This window comes from Sorex fumeus, unplaced genomic scaffold (genome assembly GCF_029834395.1).
Source record: "Sorex fumeus unplaced genomic scaffold, SorFum_2.1 ptg000051l, whole genome shotgun sequence".
NCBI lineage: Eukaryota > Metazoa > Chordata > Mammalia > Eulipotyphla > Soricidae > Sorex > Sorex fumeus.
Genome location: NW_026606108.1, coordinates 42,860,085 through 42,866,889, shown reverse-complemented (window position 1 = coordinate 42,866,889; position 6,805 = coordinate 42,860,085). Strand labels below are relative to the sequence as shown.

Below are 6,805 nucleotides of genomic sequence, written 5' to 3'. Positions count from 1 at the left end.
AGACATTTCAAAATACTAAATTGCTAACTCACTGCTTTGCTTTTTTCTGGATTTCTTAGTTCAGAAAGGGAATATTAAATATAGATCTTCAGTTTCTATGCCAGGCAGCCTGGAATCAAATTTCTGCATTGGAGGTTGGGAGGTTCCACTTACTAATAATCAGGTAATGTTAATACATAGTAACGTTTAGGGAAAGCTACTGTAGGACCAAGCAAACTTTCCCTCTATGACTTTCAAGGTCATTTCAACTCTGTCCTCTACACATGATACCCTTTATCTTCATTAACATAAAGCATTCTCTACATGGAGAGGGAGTGAAGCTAAGGAAGTATTTTAGGTCTCATTATACTTCTTTTTTTTAACTCTTTTTCTCTTTTTTTTCTTTTCCTCTTTTTCTCCCTTAATTCTTCCTCCCCTCCCAAATTTTCCCCATTGGCTGGCTGCTGGCAAGGTAGCAGATGGCGAATCTAATGGGCATTTTCTTTAAGATCATGTCCACAGCAATTCAGGAACTGCATTCTTAAAGCCTTGGTAATGACCTTTCATTATATTTTTTTTCTTTCTCCATGCTGCAGTTCAATTTAGTCCCATTTATGTGCAAATCATTCAGTCAACATTTATTGAACATGCACTAGAAGAATTAGATGAGCAACGTAAGTTAACTCAACAGGCATAGGTTAGTAAATTCTAACCTAAACTGGAACAGATACTTTATGATAATGAGCCAAGTATAATGGGAGTCTTAGGGGAAAAACATTATCTTGGATGGAGAAAAGTGAGTATTTTTGAGAAAACCCACAAGATGGACCACAGAAGTCTTGTCACTACATAGAAAGGTGAGAGAGGTGTTCAAAGCAACGAGACCATAGAAGTTCTAGGTTTCTTCAAGAGTGACAAGAAGCTTCTGGAACCTCACTGCTCTTCAACATAAAAATAGGAAAATCCACTGCTTAAGCTGGGCAGACTTAGGGGTAAGACACCCAAGTAGCACCAAATATACCCAGTGCCCAGATCTTAGTTTCTAATATCATTCCCCAATAAAGGTATGCAAGACTGCTTGGAAAAATCACTAAGCATTAATAAAACCAACAGATAAATCCTAGATATAAGATGATCCTGTCAAGGTACGTAGCAACTTAAAGAGCTCCCCATGATCAAAACTAGGAATTATTTGAGAATAATAATAATAATAATAATAATAATAATGGGCTGGAGCGATAACACAGTGGGTAGGGCGTTTGCCTTGCTTGTGGCCAACGTGGCTGACCCAAGTTCTGTTCCTCCGCCCCTCTCAGAGAGCCCAGCAAGCTACTGAGAGTATCTCACCCTCACGGAAAAGCTTGGCAAGCTACCCGTGACATATTTGATATGCCAAACACAGTAACAATTGTCACAATGGAGACATTACTGGGCCCACTCGAGCAAATCGATGACAGTGACATAATAATAATAAAATAAATAGTATTGAATTATAACCAAACATATAGAATTAGTAGTGATTTAGTATTTACTGATAAATATGTATTAAAATGAATATATAAAGCCTGGAGACAATAGAATGATTAGGGTGAACACCTGCATGCATCCCACCTCAGTTCAATTCCTGGCACCACTTGGCCTCTTTTGCATCACCTCATGCAACTCCAGAGGCTCTTTAGTTCCAGCAGGTGTGGTTCTGAAGGTCTCTACCATCTCCAGAGAGTCCTGAGTTTACCCAGCACTCCAGACCCCAGCAAGCATCCCATCCTGGGGCCCTTATGCTAAATCCAATTACTCAATTGGCTGAAAACCACCAGTAGGGCCCCAATCCTCCTGAGCACTGCTTGCGAGAACATATTCCCCCAACTGAACATATAAACCATGATAACAATCAAATGCACACAGAAGAATTCTAAACAATCTATGTAGAGGCTTTCAAGAAGGAAGAACATAGCTCCCCATGCATGCATGGGCTATGGTGCACCCCTTATGTCTAAAGAATATGATGTGGCAAGAAAGGAAAAGGTTACTTGACAGTGGAGAATCCTGACAGCCACACCTAAGTCAGCTTATCAGAGTGACAAAGCACTTTGGTCTCATGCAACGAGAAGGACACTTCTCCTCACTTCTTCCCAGATGGACAATCTGGGAAATGCCTAGCCAATGCTCTTCAAAATTGTAAAGGTCGTTAAAAGTAAAGAAAAGAAAAATCTGAGAAAAGTCCTAACCCAGAGAAAGCAAAGGCATGACAAATAAGTGTTATGTGGACTCCTGGAGGGAATCTTGAAATAGAAATATGGCAGTCTTCTTTTGCAAACCACAACACCCAAAAGGAGAGAGAGAACAAAAGGGAATGCCCTGCCACAGAGGCAGGGTGGGAAGGGGGGTGGGGGGGATATAATCCATGGTGGTGGAAAGTGGGCACTGATGGATGGGTATTTGATCATTGTATAATTGAAACCCAAGCACAAAAAATTGTAAATCTACAACTGTACTTCATGGTGTTTCACTAATAAAAAGAAAAAAAATGAAAAAAAAAAGCTCTGTAAAAGCCAGAGAGGTAACTCGGAGTGAGGGCGCATGCCTTGCAAGCAGAGAACTTAGGTTTGATCTCCAGAACTGCAACAAATATATAAGAAAATTTTTTTTAAAAAAAAAAACAAAGAAATATGGCAGTCAGTCAAAACTATGAAACTCGGGGTAAAGTCTGAACCTCAGCAAGACTAATTACAAATACTGGTTAGCTAATGTCTCCAATGTACCAAACAAATGCAAAATAAAAATAGGGGGACCTGGAGGTGAGTTGATGCAAATGCTCTGCACTCTCTTTAAACTTTTCTGTTCATCTATTTCCATTCTGTATTCTAAAATTGAGTTTATCTTAAAATACCATGATGATCACATCTGCTTGCCTGCTCTCTGTGTTGTTTTGAGTATCAAATGGCATAAAGTAGGTAAGTATACTTTCTAAACTCCCATGCGCACCACAACAAATGAAAGCGTTTTAAGGATTTGCTTGGGGGAGTAGATGCTATTTTTAGTTCTGTTGGTTTTGTTTGAGTTGTCATAAATCAAACCCAGGGACTCACACATGCACGGCATGTGCTCTACCACTGAACTACACTGCTGGCCCTAAATTATGTTTTAAATATTTAAAATTATTCTTGGTGTGAGATTAAAGTATACAGGCTGTGGCCAGACGCTGAACAACCCAGAAGCTAAGTTAAGGATTCTAGATTTAACTCTGAAGACAAGAAACTGCTAAATAATTCTAATTCAAGGGGAATAATTGGCTCTAAAGTTTAGTATTGGTGATGGAAGAAACCTGCATTATGGAAACCATGGGAATAGAGACAGAGATGCTTAAGACGAAGCAGAGGTAGTACACATGGTACAGAGGTGGTACTAAAAGGCCTCCAGACTTCCCAGAAAAGATGCCAATTCAACATTATTTTGATATTTCCAATAAATGTAAGCCATTATTGGATGAGCATAAGTAGATTTTTAGATATAGTGGCCGATGCTAATAGATGGATGCATCCATCACACAGGAATCTTCAGTCATCAGAATTGTGTCTGACTTGGATTTGAGAAGATTTGATCCTGGAGATGATAGTCTGACGCATGTGAGTGGGTCATTCCTCAGCCTCATTTCCCTTCTCTCTAACATAGGCACTATCGTAGTGCCTGTCTCATGGATTGTTGTGAGGAATGAAAAAGCACAGCTGTGTAAAAGCACATAGCGCATAGTGTGATGGATAGCGAGCATGAGGCAGATGTTAGTCTAAATGGTAGTAGGAGAAGAAATGGGTCTCCTTCACATTGCTTGGGATAATTATTTAAAATAGTGGAATTCATAAATCCCTGCTGTTATTTATCACTGTCTGTTTGCCCTGATGAGAGGCAGCTAGATCATTGCTAATAAGTGCCGACAATTGGAAGCATCTGCTTTCAGTGACTTGCCTCTTGAGACTCGTCTATAAAACCACTGTTTTTCTTCTCCATCTACTTCATCTTAATACACAAAAAGCACTCAACAAATATAGCTTCTCGTCATAGTGATTTTATGTCACATTCTCCTCATTGGCAACCCCAAGGAATTGTTCTAATCAGTTTCTCTGCACCGGAAGTAATCACTCGTCTATTTAAAATGCCACCCTAAGGCTACTCCAAAGTGCATGTGTATGTATACCATAGAGCTCATTTTTCATGTCATATCATTCCAAACATACCCTCTAGATTTCATACAAGTCCACCAAGCTATTTCCTGGAATGTGTTGCATGCAAACCGAAAGAATCTTGATTTTATGAGCAAAAGTAGTAAAGGTTTCCTATGCCCTGCTGTTATCTGTTTCTCAGCTGTCAGCAGTTTGGGGGCAGAATCCTGTCCCACCATCCACACCCAGGCCTGGACCTCTGATGGGCTTCACTGATAGCTGGAGACAACCACTACTCAGAGAAACCTCTTGAACCCAGCTTCTTAAACTGTGGCTTATATCCCATATCAGTCCACAAACTGAATGTGGGGTCACAAAAGATCTTGAAAATTGTTTCAAAATACATTTTGTTATGACTTATTATCAGTAAATGTTTTTATAAATGTATTATGTATACGTATTTTATAAATGTATCTACAAGAGGTGGTGGAAAAGTTTCTTGCATTGAAAAGAGTTGTGCATTGGGAAAATAACATTTAAGATCCCTCCCTCTGGAAACAGTACATCTCTTCCTATGAGTCTCTAAGCAGAGATACAACCCAGGGGTTAACTCTCCTTGTGAAACTTGACTGCATTAGCCACCTCTAAATCCCATTTATTTTTAAAAGAAATGGAGCTATTTTCATCTCTACTCTACCATTCCAGGAATCTATCTGTAGATTTTTTTAAGGCTAGAACTATCTAATAATGAGTAATTTCACTAGTCTATATTTAGCAGCCGAGACCTCCAAGCCTACTCGAATTGGAGTCGAGCATCTTCCACCCAGATCCTCCAAATTCCAGTAGGCGGGGGTCACACCCACCACCTGGCCCCCTGGCGCCGTGTAATCCCATCAGCGGCCAAGACTCAGAGACTATAAAATCCAGATCCCGGACGAGAGCAGTGCAGTCTCTGCCCCCGCGCTTCGGTGTTCCTTCCCGGAGTCCCTTGGAGGGGAGCGGGTTGAGCTTTCCTCCCCGCCCCGGCCAGGGCTACGGCAGCCGGAGACCTCCAGGACCAGCCACCACCATGCTGAGACCACTCTCCGCACACCTGAAGGTACTGGCAGAGGGACAAAGCCACGCGGGTTCCGGGGCCGAGACCTCCAAGCCTACTCGAATTGGAGTCGAGCATCTTCCACCCAGATCCTCCAAATTCCAGTAGGCGGGGGTCACACCCACCACCTGGCCCCCTGGCGCCGTGTAATCCCATCAGCGGCCAAGACTCAGAGACTATAAAATCCAGATCCCGGACGAGAGCAGTGCAGTCTCTGCCCCCGCGCTTCGGTGTTCCTTCCCGGAGTCCCTTGGAGGGGAGCGGGTTGAGCTTTCCTCCCCGCCCCGGCCAGGGCTACGGCAGCCGGAGACCTCCAGGACCAGCCACCACCATGCTGAGACCACTCTCCGCACACCTGAAGGTACTGGCAGAGGGACAAAGCCACGCGGGTTCCGGGGCCGAGACCTCCAAGCCTACTCGAATTGGAGTCGAGCATCTTCCACCCAGATCCTCCAAATTCCAGTAGGCGGGGGTCACACCCACCACCTGGCCCCCTGGCGCCGTGTAATCCCATCAGCGGCCAAGACTCAGAGACTATAAAATCCAGATCCCGGACGAGAGCAGTGCAGTCTCTGCCCCCGCGCTTCGGTGTTCCTTCCCGGAGTCCCTTGGAGGGGAGCGGGTTGAGCTTTCCTCCCCGCCCCGGCCAGGGCTACGGCAGCCGGAGACCTCCAGGACCAGCCACCACCATGCTGAGACCACTCTCCGCACACCTGAAGGTACTGGCAGAGGGACAAAGCCACGCGGGTTCCGGGGCCGAGACCTCCAAGCCTACTCGAATTGGAGTCGAGCATCTTCCACCCAGATCCTCCAAATTCCAGTAGGCGGGGGTCACACCCACCACCTGGCCCCCTGGCGCCGTGTAATCCCATCAGCGGCCAAGACTCAGAGACTATAAAATCCAGATCCCGGAACCGCGCGGCCGCATTCGCGGCCGCGCGACATCTTATTATCTCATTCCTACTTTGGACAAACTTGCAGGCTGTCGAATGTAGCCTGCCCACAGGGCAGAGTCTGGCAAACTCCCCGTGGCCTACCAAATATGCCAAATACCAGTAACAATGATGGGTCTCATTCTCCTAAAGAGCCCTGAATATAATCTCAGGGCTAGGATGAAAGAGACGTTACTGGGGCCTGCTCGAGGCAATCGACGATTAACAGGATGATGAAATGAAAATATTTAGCAGCAAGAAAGATTTTTTTAGGTCATTGCAAGGAAGTTCTCAGAAACTCTGCAAGTTGGAAAAAGCCTGCTGACAGAAGGTAAATCCCATTCTTTTTCCTTTCCTGAAAAGGATTTGCCACCACAAACCAGATCTCAGAGAGCAGAGTTACATTGTCCACACCAACAACTGACTAGTGTAGTATTCACCCTTGAGAGCTTTGGGGAACAGTAAATTAACAAATACAAAACACTTGCCCAGTCGTCAAACACTGTTAGTCCAACTCCACCTAGTTCTCTCCTGTCTCTCATTTCCTCTGCTCTGCATTTCAGCTTCATAGCCCAGAACTTACTTGTGACCTCTTGCTTCCAATCTCCCAGTTTATCTTTGCCCTTCCAAAAGCTCATCTC

At 44.1% G+C, this 6,805-nt stretch overlaps 1 non-coding gene across 1 annotated transcript; it reads right to left on the bottom strand.

Annotated features, from left to right (window-relative positions):
• Positions 1-420: 420 nt before the first annotated feature.
• On the bottom strand, positions 421-541 carry LOC130033206 (small nucleolar RNA SNORA32). Its single transcript, XR_008793925.1, has one exon. It is a non-coding gene; the product is annotated as a small nucleolar RNA SNORA32 (small nucleolar RNA).
• Between the last annotated feature and the right edge of the window lie 6,264 nt (positions 542-6,805).